Source organism: Schistocerca cancellata, chromosome 1, assembly GCF_023864275.1.
Source record: "Schistocerca cancellata isolate TAMUIC-IGC-003103 chromosome 1, iqSchCanc2.1, whole genome shotgun sequence".
Lineage (NCBI taxonomy): Eukaryota > Metazoa > Arthropoda > Insecta > Orthoptera > Acrididae > Schistocerca > Schistocerca cancellata.
In genome coordinates this window covers 896946654-896967618 of record NC_064626.1, presented here as the reverse complement: position 1 = coordinate 896967618, position 20965 = coordinate 896946654, and positions in this window count along the sequence as shown.

The window sequence follows — 20965 nt, the reverse complement described above, 5'->3', positions numbered from 1 at the left end:
TGTCACTTCTCTCAACTTGTAACACCGGAAATGCAAATCCTCCTATTCCCATCTATTGTACTATACATTTTTTTCCTTATTTTGTTACCTGAAGATATAACATTTCTGTGTCTTTGTATATTGTAATTGTTTTACTATTTGTATATATATGCATTTATGTCGATTTATAATTGGTTTGTTTTGTGAATATTATTTGTATTTATACGCTGGGTCTGGCCTAGGGAAAACTATGCTATCGAACGAATACATCGATAGGTCGTGTGGAGAACAAAAGTGTTTAGGATCTTTGGTAGTGAACTCGGTCGCGTGGAGCGCGGGCAGAGAGAGGGTCTGGCTGGGGTGGTGCAGTGGAGCAGGTGTGTTGTGTGACGCTCCCGCGAGTTGCCGCGCTTTCGGGGTTGGGCAGCATGTAATTGCGCTCGACTTGCTATGATAGTTTCTGACACGGTGTCGCGGACGGGAATCATTAGCTGGCGCACATCAAGAGTCTGTTTCGCCTGGTGACCGTGTCGAGAAGAAGGCGTGCTAACATCCAGCTTCTGCAACAGCTACGGCCGACAATGAGTGACTGTCGCCACCTCCTCGATCGATGGCTTCAAACCTTCAATCAACCAACAAGGAAGACTGGAAGCACGCAAAGTTTCAGAACTGTATGGCAGACCTCAGCTTTTCAAACTTTTAAAATTGTTGCATCACAGAATTACAGCAACTTAGCATGAACCTTTGTTGCTCATTGTCCCATTTGCATTGCCAAGCAGGGCCCCTTCCTTTTCCGAAATGAACCCGAGTGTCTTTAAAATTCAAACGCCAGCATTAAAGTAATATAATTCGATTTCACTGCTTTAATTTCAAAGTTCAGTTGAAGTATTCATAGCTGGCTACAATATTTAGATTACACAAGCACAAATTCTGAGTGCGAGTATGTTAGCATATTTTAGCTTACCTGTGACTGCAGCTCAGCTTGGTACATACTAAATTTTACTATTGTTAATTGATCAGAATCATTTAATTCAAGTTCATAGTTAAATCTCTTATTTCTAAATTGCGTAGATTCAAGTAGCTTTTGAAATGATTGTTGAGGTAGCCCAAGACTAATCGTATGTTACTGAATTTCGATATGCTTCAGAAACAAAGCTCACTATTAATTTCAGTCACTAAATTAACTTTCAATTATCCGGTTTTATTAATTCTTTTGCTATATTAAGTCAGAGTGTAGCGAAATTTATTACTCCTGACAAACTTTCAGTTTTCACACTACACGTGTCAACCTTCAGTTGCCACGCTTCTAGTGCTAATTATATGTGTAATAACCTTTCTTTTTCAGTTACTATAGTAATTGTCCATAGGACTGGCGACCGTAATTTCTCTCAAATCTCAAATATCTAATTACCGCTAGTAAATTGTTAACGTAACGGCCGCACATTTACTTTCTTTATTAACTTTACCCCTTTTCAAAATTAATTTCCACCAGTTTCATTTGCATTTTTCCTTTCATTTAGATGTAACCCTTTCCTCCCTCTTTACCGACAGATTAACTTCGGTTTAGTATCCGAAGTAGATACCAAAGTGACGAAGCAGGCTAATACCTGCGAAGAAAAAAAAGTAAGTAGAAACGCTTGCGACAACCACTTGCCAAGTAATTACGAGTGTGTCGGAATTAGAAAAGAAACTTGACGAAAAACAGTGCTATGTGCCAATCTGTGCACATAGTTCGGAATTGTTGACGAAAGAGGAGCGGTTCGACCCCTTGAAAAAAGGCGGTATACACCCGACGGATTTCATTAAGAATTGTGAAAGAGTTTTACCCAGATCATGGACTAATGAGAGAAAAATTAATGCGGTTATTGATGTGTTGGCTGGTGATGCCAAGCGTTGGGGCATAAACCTCAACATTACCAACCTGACTTCTCACGAGTTTAAAATTTTGTTTCTCGCTGAATACTGGTCAGAGCAAAAACAACAAAGTGGCTGGCGCGAATTTGTCGTATCGAGGCCTTTCGATGCGAATTCGCGCGGCTCGATGAAGGAGTTTTGTGAGGGCTGGATCCTCAAGTTGGAATATTTGCGTGATTGCCGCACGGAATCAGAAATAGTCTGGGAACTCTACAAAAAGCTTCCAGATGATACAAAACGCTACATAGGAAGCAATTACAGGACAATCAATGATTTCCTGGAAAGAGTTGCAGACGAGGACAATTGGCGCAATAATCGCGATAGTGGTAGAGGCCGTGGTAACAACAACGGGTACCACAAAAACAACAACAACAATAACCATGGGAGTAATGCATACCGCAACCATGGCAGCAATATCAATAATGGTTCGGACCGTAATGACATTCGGTACAATGCAAATGATAACAGGAATGACAGAAACCAGTATCATACTAGCGTGATACGGACTTCGCAGAATAGTAATAACGCCAGAGGGTGTGATCAGGCGCCTCAGCAGCATCCGGGTAGCGTATCTGCTGGGACGAGACAGGGAAACAATTAGCCGCGCCGGTGTGGGGCCGACCGGGCGTGGAGAAATTTTGGCGGCCCAATAACAGGAGAAAACCCAGGTGTCGTCGTTATGACAATTCCGTGTGGAATAATCAACGGCGGGAGAGTGTGCCAGTGTTAGGAGAAAGGAGTGCGCCCACAAGTAGTAGATCAGCTGTATACACGGCAGTAGGAAGTACATTCACTGTCAGTGAGAACAATTTAAGTAGTGTTCCGGAAATCGATTATAAAGTGGCAGCTGTAATACCCACAGCGGAACTGGAGATTGAGTTTAAGAATGATTCGCAAGTGTTGAGAGAAGATCAGATGTCGGATAAAACGTCCGTCATCGAGCGAGTGGATGCAGAGAGGGATGAGGTCTGGTTAAGGTAGTTCGGTCGCTTATACGACGAACTAAGAGATTATAGGGGTCTGTACGGCAGAAGTGTTTATGGGGAGCGCGGGCAGGATCTGCTGCGTCTCGTCCCACAGGAACATAGTATTTGTGAAGTGATAGAAAGTTCTGGCCCTAACTGGCAGACTTTACTAGAAATAGTTGATGTTAAAGGGGAGCACGAGCAAGATTCGTCGTGTTTCGTCCCGCAGGAGTTGGATGTTGAAGTAGTAACGGAAAGTTCTGGCCCTAACCGGCAGACTTTACCGAAAGTTATAGTGGTAGAAGTAGCCGACACATCCGACGCAAACCTCCAGTTTAAACATTGCGAGAGTATTAAGGAGAAAGATTGCGGAAATTTTAGTGATAGCCGGACACGACTGGTAGAAAAGCACGTAGATTACAGCGTGTATGAGGTTAGAGCTGACGTTATACGGTCAGACGGTAGCAGTGTGGGTTGCGCAGATCCAGAGGAAGTAATTGCAGATACTACTGGGCACATTCCTGCAGGTAGATTGTCTGATGAGATCAATCTGACCAAAGAGGAATCAACGAAGGTGACAATTAATGAATTGATAGCAAAGCAACACTCACTAGTTGACGAGTTACAGGAAAAGGTTTCAGTATTGGAGGCGAAGCTACAGACTAAGCCTCAGGACAAACGTGTTGAAATTAAAACTGTATGTGAACAGAGGCTGAAAAGGCCGCCAGATAAGCCGGATTTAGGATCAAAGCCGGATGGTTTTTTTCTGGAATGACCTGGATATAGACGAGGATTTACTGTGGGAAAATAAAGAAACAGTCGAGGACAAGTGTAGACAGATAGTAGTGTCTGTTAATATGCACAACCTACAACTAAACGTGTTGATTGACAACGGTGCAGAATTGAGTGCTGTATCTGGGAAAATATTTGAGTTACTGAAAGACAGACCTGTCATCGTAGTTATGCCAGTAACAGGAGTGAAAATTATCGGTGCTACTGGGAAGGCCAGTAAACCGGTCACAAAACAGATTTTTGTCAACTTCGAGATATGTGGGGCACGATTTGAACAAGAGTTTGTCGCCGTGCCAGACTTAACTACGGAAGTAATAATCGGGTTAGATTGGCTATTAAAGTATCGTGCAGTGATTAAATGCGAAAGCAAAAGTTTGACATGTACAGCACAAGATAAAACAATAGTAGTTAGTTTTGACGAGGCAGGAGACGGTGTGCATAGGCAATACCAGCCTATACACCTTGTTAACTGGCCGGATGCTATTGACATAGGTATGAATTTGAATTACTGTAATGTGAGGAATCTTGGCATTGACAATAGTGTAGAAAGTGAAATGGAAAGTATTGTAGACGGTGTGTCAAACGTAACACACGAACAAAGACGAGGCCTGTATGAAGTAATAATGAAGAATAAGAGTGTGTTTTCAGACAAACCGGGACTTGTGGAAGGATATAAATGCAAGTTGCATGTAATTCCGCACGAACCATTCTTAGTGAGATCGTATGCTACACCGCTGTCCAAAAAGGAAGCAGTGCAACGGGAGATAGATAAGATGATCGAATGGGGAGTGATTGAAAGAAGTACGAGTCCATACAATAACGGTTTGGTCATTGTAGCAAAACGGGATGGTAGTGTGCGTATTGTGATTGACGCACGCACGTTGAATAGGGTCGTTCAACGTGAAACAGACAGACCAGAGAGTATGGAGGAGATTTTGCAACGTTGTCATGGCGTTAATTTCATGACTAGCTGGGAGGAGAGGATTCTTGTAGGCGGTATAGACCTCCCAGAGTGGCAGTCTCTCGCCAACCATCCCTGATACCAGTCAACAGTAACAGAGAAATGTGATCATTCATCAGTGGGCTGCCAGAAGGTAGAAGCAGAAGTGTATTTATCGTTAAATAAATAAAGAGTATTTCTCTAGCACTCATATCATATTATGAAGATATGGACAGGAGGCCGGCATAGTGTTGGGAAAACAGGTGGAGATCTGTCGCTCAAGGCCCAGCAGTCGGCGACAGCAGTGCCATTGCAGAGTATTTACTGCACCACAGACACATTATCTGCGCCGGCCGGTGTGGCCGTGCGGTTCTAAGCGCTTCAGTTTGGAACCGCGTGACCGCTACGGTCGCAGGTTCGAATCCTGCCTCGGGCATGGATGTGTGTGATGTTCTTAGGTTAGTTAGGTTTAAGTAGTTCTAAGTTCTAGGGGACTGATGACCTCAGCTGTTAAGTGCCATAGTGCTCAGAGCCATTTGAACCATTTGAACACATTATCTGCGTTCAGCTCGTAGCAGCAGTGTTTGCTGGGTCGGCTACCATCGACGGTGCTCACCTTTGGTAGTGCTGGTCATCTGCAGGGTTGCACGTGAGCACTGGCATAGTCCCCCACATTTTTCTTAATTTTGTTTTCCATTGGTGGTGGCGGTAACTGTTTAGGATATAAATTTAGCAATGCATGTACATACTTGGATATGTTCTGTCATTATTTTACAAGTCGACCTTAGTCCTATCGAAATATCCCCCCATTTCTAAGTCAATATTATACTGATGTCTTACACTAATAATGCAGGGTCAAGTCCTCTTTTTTTCTAACAGAGTACATGGAGAAATTTCAAAGAAGAGTAGCACATTTTAGGTTACTGAGAAACAGGGGAGAGAATGTCACGTACATGATGCAGGATTTGTGGTGGAAATCATTAAAACAATGACGTTATTCGTCACGAAATTTCGATCGCCAACCTTGTCCTCCAAATGCGAAAATATTTAGGTGACGCCGACTTTCATACGGAGAAACGATCATTATAAAATAAGTGTGATTTGCAGAGTATCCATGTAAATGTGGCAACGGCGTTGCCGCAGTTGATACACCGGTTCCCGTCAGATCGACGAAGATCAGTGCTGTTGGGCGTGGCCGGCTCTTGGATGGGCGACCGTCCGGGCTGCTATGTGCTGTTGCCATTTTTTGGCGTGCACTCATCCACGTGATACCAATTGAGGAGCTTCTCGACCGAATAGTAGCAACTCCATTCAAAGAAAACCATTATAACGACGGGGAGAGCGCTGTGCTGACCACACTCCCCTCCTATCTGCATCCTCGGCTGAGGATGACACGGCGGTCGGATGGTCCCGATAGGCCGCGCGGGAGTAGCCGAGCGGTCTAAGGGGCTGCAGTCATGGACTGTGCGGCTGGTCCCGGAGGAGGTTCGAGTACTCCCTCGGGCATGGGTGTTTGTGTTTGTCCTTAGGACAATTTAGGTTAAGTAGTCTGTAAGCTTTGGGACTGATGACCTTAGCAGTCAGTCCCATGAGATTTCACACACATATGGACATTTTTTTGGCCCGATGGACCATTTGTGGCCTGAAGACAGAGTGCCATGTAGATGTAGATGATCTAGGTATTTGTAGCACTGTTGTATTTGTTAACATATGGCACTGTGCTAATACGTACATCTTATTTATGTGTCTTTGGCTGCCAGTCTGGGAAAGTGGAAGGAAATCGGTAAAACCGCTATAAATTATTCAGAATCTCTGCCTAGCGCTTGGTGGTCAGAATGATTAGAGAATTTGCTATGTTCGCATTAATTACAGTAGCTCAAGTACACACTTTACTGTCCAGCTGTCTTAAGCTACTAGTTTTTCAATATTTACCGAGATTTTGCAGGATATACTTTGATGTCCTTATATTGCTGTACAGTGTATTTATAAATTAGTTATAGAAAAGTACCTTTAATTGTGAAAAGGTAAATAACTTACAGAAATGCTCAATACAGCACCAAATACAATATACCTTACAATTTTGTTTAAAAATCTTCAATGTGGCTACCTTATGAACGTGACAGATGTTCCATCTGCAATCAGTTTCCTGCCAGATCCCATGACGCAAATATAGATGCATGGCAGCAGATACTTATGTTACCCATTGCTGACACTCGTCGACGTTTCCGGGAAGTGGAGGAACAAACATTCTGTCTCTAATGTAACCTAAAACACAGAAGTACACTGGGGTTAAATCAGGTCACCGTGATGGTTAGGATATTGTTTCACCAAGCCCATCGGAATCGGCACATTCCTATGGGGATACGCGACAACTTAACGATGCCAATATGGGGGCGCCCCATCTTGCTGGAAAATAAATTCTGTGTCCATATGCTGTCGTAATTGAGGCGTCAGGTAATGTTCAAGCACGTTCAGCTACGAGAAAGGACGGTAAATCTTGTTACGACATGAAGCTCAAAAAACATTGACCTTAACTGAGTCCAATACATGTTCGATTGCTAAACGTGGTATCTGCTCACCCCGTATCCGAATTTCTGCATATTCACTTCACAGTTAGTGTGGAAGGTAGCTTCATCACTGAGCACAGTTTTAGAAAGAGAATCCTGGTATCCCGACGCGACGAGTTCGAAAGCCTGCCAGAACACACGGACTCAGATGACAGCTGCTAGACAGCACTCTTAATAGGGGAAGGCGGGGCAAGACGGGGAGGTGGGGTAAGACGGGGAAGGGCTATAAGCTACAGTTAGAGTGATGCAATCTGTGGATAGCTACGTCAACATCATCAATACACAGGTCCCAGTGTGTTGACATTGCTGAACCTTAGTTTCGCGGCGGTTTCTTTGCAAGGTATGTACAAGGTATGTACAATTGCTGTACTGACTTGCAACGTTTTACACCTTTAGAGGTCCTAAAACATGTGTTTCGTGAATATTTGTCCAGATTGTATATACAGCACTGAATAGTACGTCTTATTAACAGTAAACTGCTGTGTCAGTAGTCAATGTTCACTAAATAGTGTTCATGTAAGCGTAACATAACCTGACAGCATGGTAGGGGGCAAGACGGGGTGGGGCAAGATGGGGAGCTTCCCCGTCTTGCCCCTACTATTTGTCCAACAATTACGTTCTTATCGTCTCATGTGTTTACCTCGCTGCGGGTTTTGAACAAGTACATTATACGTTGAATACAATTGTAAATAGAATGGTATTCGTTATTCCAACGTTTCCTAATTAATTACAAAGTATGCCTTGGCTATATGGTGAATACAAATACATAAAACGTGCAAAGTAAGTATTCTTGCTATGCTTTAACGACTGACTATTGGAAATATGGTATTTACTATATAATATAGATTACCAGGAATGATCTGACTCTATAGTACGTTCCACGTGTTTTATTTCAGATGGTTCGCAAGTATCGGCGACAAACGTCTAGGCAAGATTGGTCACTGGAGTCAATGGAAGGCGCTGTAAATGCTGTTGCAGAAGGTCATATGGGTTCTTTCAGGGCTGCTCGGCAGTTGAACGTGCCACAGACAACGATTGAACGACATGTGGCAAAGAATCGTGCTAATCCTGGCAATACAGTTGTGAAAAGGTTAGGACCAATCACTAGTGTGTTTACCCAAGAACAAGAGGAAGAACTTAAAGACCACTTAAGACAGATGGAAGGACAGTATTTTGGCCTAACACTTAAAGAACTTTGTGAACTTGCTTTTGAGCTAGCTGAACGAAACAACATCAAACATCCATTTAATACTGCAGCCAAATCTGATGGAAGAGATTGGTTAAATGGGTTTCTTGCACGAAATCCTACCTTAACAATACGAAAACCAGAGGCCACATCAATCGCACGAGCAATGGAGTTTAATCGAGTTGCTGTAGATCGGTTTTTAGATCGGTTAGAAAGTCAATTAGACACATTCAAGTTTACGGGAGACAGAATTTTGAATAGCGATGAGACTGGTTTAACAGTCATTCCAAAAGGTCGCACAAAGTTGGTTGCTTTGAAAGGGCGCAGACAGGTGGGAGCTGTTACTTCAGCAGAAAGAGGCCAGACTGTGACTGCAGAAATCTGTGTTTCAGCGTCGCGGTGCTACGTACTACCTATGTTAATTTATCCTCAAAAACGAATGCAACAAGTGTTTGAGACTGGCCTGCCCCCTGGTGCCCGAGCAGAAGTCCAAGAAACTGGTTGGATGACGTAAGAACTATTTTTGACTTGGTTTAAGAAGTTTATTGCATTTACTGGAGCGTCAAAGGAAAGACTAATACTTCTCATATTGGACGGCCAAAAAACGCACACCAAGAATTTAGAACAGATAGATGTGGCCCGCGAAAATGGGGTTGTCTTGCTGTGTTTGCCACCACACTGCTCACACCGTCTTCAACCATTGGATGTAGCATTTATGAAACCTCTCAATACATTTTACGAAGATGAAGTAAGATTGTGGCTTCGCACCCATCCTGGAAAAGTTGTTACGCTGCATCAGATCGCAAGTTTATTCGGCAAAGTCTTTATTCATTCAGCTACAATGTTCACAGCAGTGAGCGGGTTTCGGAAAACAGGCATTTGGCCTGTAAACAGAAATGTGTTTCAAGAAAGTGATTACCTTCCCTGTTCAACTACAGACATTCATCAAGCTCACACATCTGAAGTTACAGAAACGGAAGACCAAATACCAGAGATGTTGCCAAGACGTAAAACACCTGAACAATTAACAACTGACGATCAAGCCTGTGTTTCGTCTAACTTTCAGGTTACCAGCCCTGAAATGGCGTTAGTTATTCTAAAGGTGGATAAAAAAAAAGAAACCATCTAACAGGTGCGGAAAACCCGTAGTTTTAACCGAATCTCCTTATAGGAGTGAACTATCTGAAGAAATTAAACGAAAAGGAGTCCCCAAACCTGTTGCATGTAAACGAAAATTTCTCAAATAGGTTTAATAAACCTGGGATACCACCAAAGCGACATAACGACAACGAAAAAGTGACGAACGTTACTGAAGTCTTAACCACCCCTTCATGCTCAAGGGACAATAAACTGACAACGAGAAAGAGAGTGAAGAAAGTTTATACTTCTATGACTTCTCTGAGGGAGGCTGGATACAGTGTATTAGCTGCGGACACTGGGCACACGACACTTGTGCAGGGATAGAAAGTGATGATGACGAAGCTGTCCACACTTGTGTACTAAGTGAAAGTAAGAGGCCTAAATGAAACGTAATACCTGATTCTACAATTCGCAGAACCATGTTTCGAAACCTTATCGTCACATGATTTCGTTATTCTAGTCCTTATTTAAACTTTAGAGATGAATTCATGCTAGTTCCCCATCATACCCCGCATATGGGGCAAGACGGGGAATTGGTGGTTTATGTTTCAAATCGAGGTATTTCTAATTAAATGTAACAAGTTTGCAGGTTTCTTTGCATGCTATAGTAAACAATGGTTAAGTAGACAAATGATAGTCAAACCTACTTGAATTTGTTTATTTTTGTCCCTTTTGTAAGGGTTTAAAGTTAGCTTCCCCATCTTGCCCCGCCTTCCCCTACTTGCGAGCACTGGCGTCGTCGCCTCAGTGCTAGGTATGGGCCGCGCTCCACGCGCTAGCTTGTTAGCGCGCAGGGACACGCTATGAAGCTAGCAGTGCAGGGGTCGGACTTCAGTTGTGTTCCGACTGTGTTCTCGTATTGTTCACTGCACTCAGCGTTGCTTGGTTTTTGTTACTGCCACATGTAGGTTCTTGTTTCGGTTCAACCTCCGGACTTGTCATTCTGTTCCTTTGTCTTCGTTGTTTGTTCAACACTGCTGTTGTCATTCCATGATTTTTGGCAACTCACGATCGACGCCCTCAGCCGGTTGACCAGTGTCTTCTGGTGTGGCCGATTCCGGTTATTATAAGAGTCATCTTCAGTCTGCATTTTGTTCAACATTTCTACACAAAACTCAATTCATTTTTCTTTGTCACTTTCTCTTAAAGCATACAACAGTTCCAGTTTGTAGGGTTTGAGGAAGGGCGTTTTCACACTGTAACTCTAGGTTGTTCAGTTCTAAGCACATCTCGTTGATTTACGCGGACTGTGATTCTGAGACGGCTGAACTTGTTGAAGTAGTGCATCAGAGACTGCTCGCCGACACTGACCCAGCGTCCTATGCGATACACGGCCTGCTTCGATGACACGATTGAACCAATTGATAGCAGTTCGTCTTCGAGGAGATATTTAGTCCTGGATCGTCTCTGAACTACATTGCTTGACTTCGATTCATGAAACAATAAACAAAACAGCACAAAATCTGCACTATTATACAGCTCCGTAACTGTTGGAACGACTCATTCAGGCATGTCACCTACCGGTAACTTTGGAAACCAACAGTGCTCGGTGGGAGTAAACCTTGAAGATATACTACATTCAGTGCTGTATCCAATATTTCTATAAGTTATTAACTCTTCTCATCACTAAAGGTTACTTTTGCATAAGATATACAGGGTGTTACAAAAAGGTACGACCAAACTTTCAGGAAACAGTCCTCACACACAAAGAAAGAAAATATGTTATATGGACTTGTGTTCTACTACTTTCCATGTTAGAGCTCATTTTATTACTTCTCTTCAAATCACATTAATCATGGAATGGAAACACACAGCAACAGAACGTACCAGCGTGACTTCAAACACTTTGTTACAGCAAATGTTCAAAATGTCCTCCGTTAGCGACGATACATGCATCCACCCTCCGTCGCATTGAATCCCTGATGCGCTGATGCAGCCCAGGAGAATGGCGTATTATATCACAGCCGTCCACAATACGAGCACGAAGAGTCTCTACATTTGGTACCTGGGTTGCGTAGACAAGAGCTTTCAAATGCCCCCATAAATGAAAGTCAAGAGGGTTGAGGTCAGGAGAGCGTGGAGGTCATGGAATTGATCCGCGTCTACCAATCCATCGGTCACCGAATCTGTTGTTGAGAAGCGTACGAACACTTCGACTGAAATGTGCAGGAGCTCCATCGTGCATGAACCACATGTTGTGTCGTGCTTGGAAAGGCACATGTTCTAGCAGCACATGCAGAGTATCCCGTATGAAATCATGATAACGTGCTCCATTGAGCGTAGGTGGAAGAACATGGGGTCCAATCAAGACATCACCAACAATGCCTGCCCAAACGTTCACAGAAAATCTGTGTTGATGAAGTGATTCTCGTCAGCCCACACATGTTGATTGTGAAAATTTACAATTTGATCACGTTGGAATGAAGCCTCATCCGTAAAGAGAACATTTGCACTGAAATGAGGATTGACACATTGTTGGATGAACCATTCGCAGAAGTGTACCCGTGGTGGCCAATCAGCTGCTGATAGTGCCTGCACATGCTTTACATGGTACAGAAACAACTGGTTCTCCCGTAGCACTCTCCATACAGTGACGTGGTCAACGTTACCTTGTACAGCAGTAACTTCTCTGACGCCGACATTAGGGTTATCGTCAACTGCACGAAGAATTGCCTCGTCCATTGCAGGTGTCATCGTCGTTCTAGGTCTTCCCCAGTCGCGAGTCATAAGCTGGAATGTTCCGTGCTCCCTAAGACACCAATCAATTGCTTCGAACGTCTTCCTGTCCTGGAAATCTGTATCGATACAAACGTACCGCGCCACGGCTATTGCGCCGTGCTAATCCATACATCAAATGGGCATCTGCCAACTCCGCATTTGTAAACATTGCACTGACTGCAAAACCACGTTCGTGATGAACACTAACCTGTTGATGCTACGTACTGATGTGCTTGATGCTAGTACTGTAGAGCAATGAGTCGCATGTCAACACAAGCACCGAAGTCAACATTACCTTCCTTCAATTGGGCCAACTGGCAGTGAATCGACGAAGTACAGTACATACTGGCGAAACTAAAATGAGCTGTAACATAGAAATTAAGCGTTTCCGGACACATGTCCACATAACGTCTTTTCTTTATTTGTGTTTGAGGAATGTTTCCTGAAAGTTTGGCCGTACCTTTCTGTAACGCCCTGTATATACACTCCTGGAAATTGAAATAAGAACACCGTGAATTCATTGTCCCAGGAAGGGGAAACTTTATTGACACATTCCTGGGGTCAGATACATTACATGATCACACTGACAGAACCACAGGCACATAGACACAGGCAACAGAGCATGCACAATGTCGGCACTAGTACAGTTTATATCCACCTTTCGCAGCAATGCAGGCTGCTATTCTCCCATGGAGACGATCGTAGTGATGCTGGATGTAGTCCTGTGGAACGGCTTGCCATGCCATTTCCACCTGGCGCCACAGTTGGACCAGCGTTCGTGCTGGACGTGCAGACCGCGTGAGACGACGCTTCATCCAGTCCCAAACATGCTCAATGGGGGACAGATCCGGAGATCATGCTGGCCAGGGTAGTTGACTTACACCTTCTAGAGCACGTTGGGTGGCACGGGATACATGCGGACGTGCATTGTCCTGTTGGAACAGCAAGTTCCCTTGCCGGTCTAGGAATGGTAGAACGATGGGTTCGATGACGGTTTGGATGTACCGTGCACTATTCAGTGTCCCCTCGACGATCACCAGTGGTGTACGGCCAGTGTAGGAGATCGCTCTCCACACCATGATGCCGGGTGTTGGCCCTGTGTGCCTCGGTCGTATGCATTCCTGATTGTGGCGCTCACCTGCACGGCGCCAAACACGCATACGACCATCATTGGCACCAAGGCAGAAGCGACTCTCATCGCTGAAGACGACACGTCTCCATTCGTCCCTCCATTCACGCCTGTCGCGATACCACTGGAGGCGGGCTGCACGATGTTGGGGCGTGAGCGGAAGACGGCCTAACGGTGTGCGGGACCATAGCCCAGCTTCATGGAGACGGTTGCGAATGGTCCTCGCCGATACCCCAGGAGCAACAGCGTCCCTAATTTGCTGGGAAGTGGCGGTGCGGTCCCCTACGGCACTGCGTAGGATCCTACGGTCTTGGCGTGCATCCGTGCGTCGCTGCGGTCCGGTCCCAGGTCGACGGGCACGTGCACCTTCCACCGACCACTGGCGACAACATCGATGTACTGAGGAGACCTCACGCCCCACGTGTTGAGCAATTCGGCGGTACGTCCACCCGGCCTCCCGCATGCCCACTATACGCCCTCGCTCAAAGTCCGTCAACTGCACATACGGTTCACGTCCACGCTGTCGCGGCATGCTACAAGTGTTAAAGACTGCGATGGAGCTCCGTATGCCACGGCAAACTGGCTGACACTGACGGCGGCGGTGCACAAATGCTGCGCAGCTAGCGCCATTCGACGGCCAACACCGCGGTTCCTGGTGTGTCCGCTGTGCCGTGCGTGTGATCATTGCTTGTACAGCCCTCTCGCAGTGTCCGGAGCAAGTATGGTGGGTCTGACACACCGGTGTCAATGTGTTCTTTTTTCCATTTCCAGGATTGTAGATGGAGTGTATTTCTTCTAATACAGCAAAGTGTTAGTTTAATTGTATACTGTATGACATCACACACACTAATAATGTTGTGGCAAGGGAGATTTGGTATTTAGCAAGAGTCCATTCGTTTAAATATCGTATTGTGTTATTTGTTTAAGTCTTCGAAGTATTAGCAGTAGCATATTGGCTATTAATATTGAAAGCAGCAGTCCGTCTTCAGGCCGCAAGTGGCCCATCGGGACCATCCGACCGCCGTGTCATCCTCAGCTGAGGATGCGCATAGGAGGGACATGAGGTCAGCACACCGCTCTCCTGGTCGTTATGATGTTTTACTGTGACCGGAGCCGCTACTGTTCGGTCGAGTAGCTACTCAATTGGCATCATGAGGCTGAGTGCACCCCGAAAAATGGCAACACCGCATGGCGACCCGGATGGTCACCGACCCAAGTGCCGGCCAAGTCCGACAGTGTTTAACTTCGGTGATCTGAGGGGAACCGGTGTGGAAAATCAATGAAATTGCAAAAAATTACGTGAAGATTGTAAATAGCAATTATATATGAGAGGAAGCGATTAATTGCAGTTATGTGTCTTACTATTCTGCTTGGGGAACGGCGGCTGGACTGTGCTGGTGCTTCATAACAGTTCTTCCACTACAATGCACAGACCTCGAATGAATCATTCCACATAGTAACTGTGGTGTTAAAAGGAGCAGTGGAGAGGGGGACCTTAGTTTTTATTGGTCCAGAGAAGAATGGAGGGATGACGGAGATTTTGAATGTACCACATGCATGTGCTTAGGCAGGCGCGGTGTGACGGAAGGGGAATGTTACGCGCGCAGGGTAACCTGGTACTCTGGGCCAAGAGTATCGAGAACGCCACTAAAACATCCTATAGCCAGAACTACGCCACCCGCAGAGTGTGTGGTACGTGTCGTTGGGCCAAAACTGCAGTCGATGCTCTGCATCATTTGGAAAGAGCCAAAGTCTCGACTTGTCAGACAACACTTAACGCCCCTAGTCATCCGCATTTCAGTTTCCCTGTTGTTTACCATCTTGATGACGTATTGCTTCACGTACCACTGTGAGAAATGGCCATGTGCAGGGTAATGGACTCCAAATTTCCATTGTATGGAATTATCTTAGCAATATTCACTCAGATAGTGATTGAGATAGACCTGCATTCACCAACAACAGCAATTTCTGCCTGGTTTGAAACCGTCTGCCAATGATAAGGCTTGACACCTGTCTGCAGCCCCTGTAGGCTAGGTTCTTTTCGCGACATCTGTTGTTACACAGCAATGGTGGGTTGTGAGTGGTACACCGTTATTTGCGTCACTGTTACCGAGCGAGGTAGCGCAGTGATTAGCACATTGGACTCACATTCCGGAGGACGACAATTCAAATCCGTGTCCGATCTTCAGGATTTAGATTTTCGTGATTTCCCTAAATCGCTCCAGGCATATAGCAGGGGGTACGACTGATTTCCTCCGCGATCCTTTCGTAATCCTAACTTGTAGCCACTCCCTAATGAGCGCGTTGTCGACAGGACGTTAAACTCATACCTTCCTTTTTGTGTAAATGTTGGATAATCTTCATCGATACACCAAAAATTCGGGCAGCTTCATGCACGGTGTGGTCGTGGGCACATTGAAACACAACAGCTCCTTTCTGCCATTCTGTCGCTCTCCAGGTCGACCGAGCTTACTGTACAGATTCGAAACAACTGACAGACACATATGTAGCGCTGACCGCCTGGTACCATTTCTGCGCCACATTCTGTGTTGTGGTCTTCAGTCTGAAGGCTGCTTTAATGCAACTCTCCGCGCTACTCCGATCTGTGCAAGCCTCTCCATCACCGAATAACTACTGCAACCTGCATCAACCTCAATCTCCTTACTGTATTCAATTCTTGGCCTGCCTCTCCGATTTTTACTACCCACGCTTCTCTACCGTACTAACCTGGACCATCCCTTAATGTGTCGCTGAACCGTGGTACTACCCAGTTTTTTAGAAAATCAAATTTACCATCTCACCAAAGTTATTTAAAGGACATAAGATCACTGGTGATGGACAAGTTTGTGATTGTTTTACAATTTTAATCTGACTCAAAACAGACTGTATTATAAACTTCAGTTCGGACATTTCCCTCTTACTGATGCAATATGCAAATCTTCACTTAGATTTAATTACATAAACACGAATAAGAAACGTTATTTTGCGTCCGCAACCAAAATAATTGATAGTAGGCACGCTGAATAATCAATTACGAACAATCGTTCTTGTTTCACCATGTCTCGAGAGACTAATAACATTATACACTTTCATCCAAAGTGACACAGTCACATAATACCACAACTTCATAAAGAATAGAGATCTTCAAGCTTAATAAAACTGAACTGCTCACATGAAGATCCACAGTGAAACATGCTTATACTAAAAATACAAGGTGGCCCAACCAAGGTCGCAAAACTTCCACACTGGAATAATAACAAGTTGCACGTTCATTAAAGATACACAAATGATTAATTTAAGTCTTAAACAAGAAGGGCTAGTAATAACTCAGCCAATAAAATTACTTACAAGAACGCCAGTATTAACAAGGTGGCCTCACTTAATTAACGGACATAATGACTCAGAATCATTCCCAAATTGCACTTAACTTTAGAGAACAGCATTAAGGCCCATAACAGTGTATGGGAACAATAACGCTACGGCCGGCAGCCAATACGAGCGTTCGCTCCCCACGGCTTGTGGACAGGGTCACATAGCAGGTGGTATATATCTATATATAATCCGACCGGCCCCACAATGAGCGGTCCTGACAAGAATCCATAACCGTGCCGACGCCAGGGAACGAGCAGTCTTAACAAATATCCTGCAGCACAAATAGATTTCAATGAAAACAAGGACAAACCACAGTCACACAGGAATATATAATAAGCATGCCCCCCCCAAATTCTTAAGGAGCGATACTCTAACAATACCCGTCTATCAGTAAATTAGCAGGAAACATAGAGATCACTTCCAGTTGCCTTAAGGCACTTTCAACATTAAATAAACATACCAAATGCTGCCGTGACATATGATTACGCCATTAACTCTACGGCTGCCAGGCACATACACAAACGCAGCCAGTCCCAAAGCGGACAATATGTCCTAAAACAAGTTAAAATTTCCTTGAAAACCACTCTGCGGCAGCTACCCAGGCTACAATAAGTTGCAACAATCTACTTAGTTAAACTCAAAATAAAAGTCATAAAAGTTGGAGGTTGCAAATTACGAGCTGGGAAGCTGTTCAGCGTGATACGACGAACCCACCACAATTTTGCACGTCAAGGCGCCCAATGATCGGCACCGTACATCCGGCACGCGCCAAAAGACAAAGGGCAGAGAGCACGGAGAGGCCCATGCACCACGGTTAGGGACGCGGGCTTGTTTTCAACACAAGTTGGCTCGTTGAACGCCGACTGGAGACTCACTCGTCACACATTCACCCAGAAAACCCGCCGGGGGAGCAGTCAAAGATAGCAGGACAGCCGAATATCGATATCAGCGATGCAAGTCGAACACTCTAGCGACAGGCGCCACGGCTCAGTCGGATTGTGTTGTATCTTTTAGCCAAATTGTGACAGAAACATTTTGTCTCCCTAATTCTGTTCGGTATCTCCTCATTACTTACACGATCTACCCATCTAAGCTTCACCAGTCTTCTCATCTGAAAAGCCTCTCTTCTCTTATTGTCAGACTGTTTATCGTTCAAGTTTCACTCCCACTCATGGCTAAGACTTTGTAATAGTGAAGTTTATATTCGATGTTAACAAGTTTCTCTTCTTCAGAAACACTTTTCTTTTTGTTCGCGGTCTACATTTTATACCCCCTAAACTTTGGCTATAATCAGTTATCTAGTTACCCAAACAGTAAACATCATCTGCTACCTTTAGTACATCGATTGCTAATCTACTTCCCACAGTATCTCGTGATTTAAATCGACAACATTCCATTAACCTTGTTTTGCTTCTGTTGATGTTCTCTTCATATCCTCCTTTCAAGACGCTGTCCATTCCATTAAAGTGATCTTCCAAATCCTTTGTTGTCTGTGAGGGAACTACAATGTCATCGTCAAACCACAAAGTTTTTATTTCTTCTCGCTTAACATCATTTTTACTCCAAATTTTTCTTTGGGTTCCTTTACTATTGGCTCAATGTACAGACTGAATAACGTCAGGGATAGCTACAACCCTGTTTTTCTTCCTTCTCAACTACTGCTTCTGTTTCATGGCCCTTGACTGTTGTAACTGCCGTTTGCTTTCAATACGTATTGTACGTAGCCTTTCGTTCCTTGTGTTTTACCCATGCTGCCTTAACAATTTCAAAGAGAGTATTACAGTCAAGCTTTCTTTAAGTCTACAAATGCTATAAACGTAGGTTTGCCTTCCCTTAAGGGGGGTAGGACGTCAAACGGGACGACTTGGAGCAGGAGAGGCACCAGAGGACATTTTAATTTCCACTGTCTATACTTTTACGAATAAATTCATAAAACTTTGTCAAAACGGCCAGAAAGGATTCAGGATTTACACTCATAGTGGAGAAAGTTCAAAAATATAAGAAAATAATTTTTTTTTACATTTGAAATTTGACTTTTTTTCACTTACCATTGGCTGCATTTGTTGCTATAGGTACACTTTTCTTGATAAGTAAGGGAGATTCTTCGATGAATTTTGCACAGCACACAAACCATAATTACAGGTGTATGAAACTCTAGAATGTTCCAAATCTATTGAAAACTGTGGTAAAAATTGAGATAATTAACGATAAAATTTGAGTTTTTTCTAAACATGAAGATTAAAATGTAACAGCACGTCATTTTTTCATAAATTAAATAATTTATAGATTTTCATACACCTGTAAGTATGGTTTGTATCCTGTGCAAAATTCATCGAATAATCTCTCTTACTTATGAAGAAACGTGTACCTACAGCAACAAACGTAGCCAACAGTAAGTGAAAAAATGATGAACTTACACATGTAAAACAAAATTAATTTTGTTATATTTTTGATCTTCCACTGCTATGAGTGTGAATCCTGAATCCTTCCTGGTTATGCTGACAAAGTTTTATGAATTTATTCGTAAAAGTATAGACAGTGGGAATTAAAAAGTCCTGTGGTGTCTCTCCTGCTCCAAGATGGCCCGTTTGACGTCCTACCCCCACCCCCCACCCCCCACCCCACCCCCTTTAACCTAATAAAAGTTGTAAGGTGAGTACTACCTCGCATGTGCCTACATTTCTCCAGAATCCAAACTATCCATCTACAGTGTTCTAAAGATTCCGATGTGCTATCTTAAAAAGAGGGCCACTAATATTTTTGCATGCTAACTTATTTCTTCAAAAGGAAGGCCATTGCTTTTGGTGGAAACGTGCGCCGCACGCTAGACATGTATCCGGGTGATAGAGAGCTGAGAACAGAGGCAATTAAAACCGGCGAGATTCGTTATGGGGTGCAGCGCGAGGTAATTAGTTCTTGCGAGGGCGGCGGTCCGGCAGATTGATGGCAGCTATCGGGGCGGCGCAGGCACGGCTGACGGCTCAGCCCGGCTGGGCTGCCATTGTGTGCCGCGGCCGCCGTCCCGGTGGCAGTGGCGCTGCGATCGATAGGCGCCTACTTAACGGCACCGCCACTTGCCGGCCCGGCCCGGCCGCGGCGCCGCGCCTCCTGCTGCGACCGCGGCGGCGACACCCACACTGCCGGCCGCCGCTCTTGTCAGTCACGTACACAGCCGAGCAGTGACTCAAGCTCTAGCCTAACAAAGTGATTTCTCTCGCATTTGGGAAATCGTGCAACGATCTCTTCCTCAACACGACGTTACACTGAGCTGACACAAGTTATGGGATACCGATATGCACATATACAAATGACAACAGCGTCGCGTACACAAGGTATTAAAGGGCACTCCATTATCGGGGCTGCTATTTCTACTCTGGTGATCCATGTGAAAAGGTGTACGGCGTGATTATGGCCGCACGACGGGAATTAACAACAAAGTTCCAACACGGAATTGCAATTGGAACTAGACGCATGGGACATTCCATTTCGGATATCGTAACGAACTCAATATTTCGAGATCCAACGTACACTACTGGCCATTAAAATTGCTACACGAAGAAGAAAGTCAGTTGATAAACGGGTATTCATTGGACAAATATATTATACTACAACTGGCATGTGATTACATTTTCATGCAATTTGGGTGCATAGATCCTGAGAAATCAGTACCCAGAACAACCACCTCTGGCCGTAATAACGGTCTTGATACGCCTGGGCATTGAGTCAAACAGAGCTTGGATGGCGTGTACAGGTACAGCTGCCCATGCAGCTTCAACACGTTACCACTACTCATCAAGAGTAGTGACTGGCGTATTGTGACGAGCCAGTCGGTCGACCACCATTGACCAGACGTTTTCAATTGGTGAGAGATCTGGAGAATGCGCAGGCCAGGGCAGCAGTCGAACATTTTCTGTATCCAAAAAGGCCCGTACAGGACCTGCAACATGCGGTCGTGCATTATCCTGCTGCAATGTAGGCTTTCGCAGGGATCGAATGAAGGGTAGAGCCACGGGTCGTAACACATCTGAAATGTAATATCCACTGTTCAAAGTGCCGTCAATGCGAACAAGAGCTGACCGAGACGTGTAACCAATGGCACCCCACACCATCACGCCGGGTGATACGCCATTATGGCGATGACGAATACACGCTTCTAACGTGCGTTCACCGCGATGTCGCCAAACACGGATGCGACCATCATGTTGCTGTAAACAGAACCAGAATTCATCTGAAAAAATGACGTTTTGCCATTCGTGCACCCAG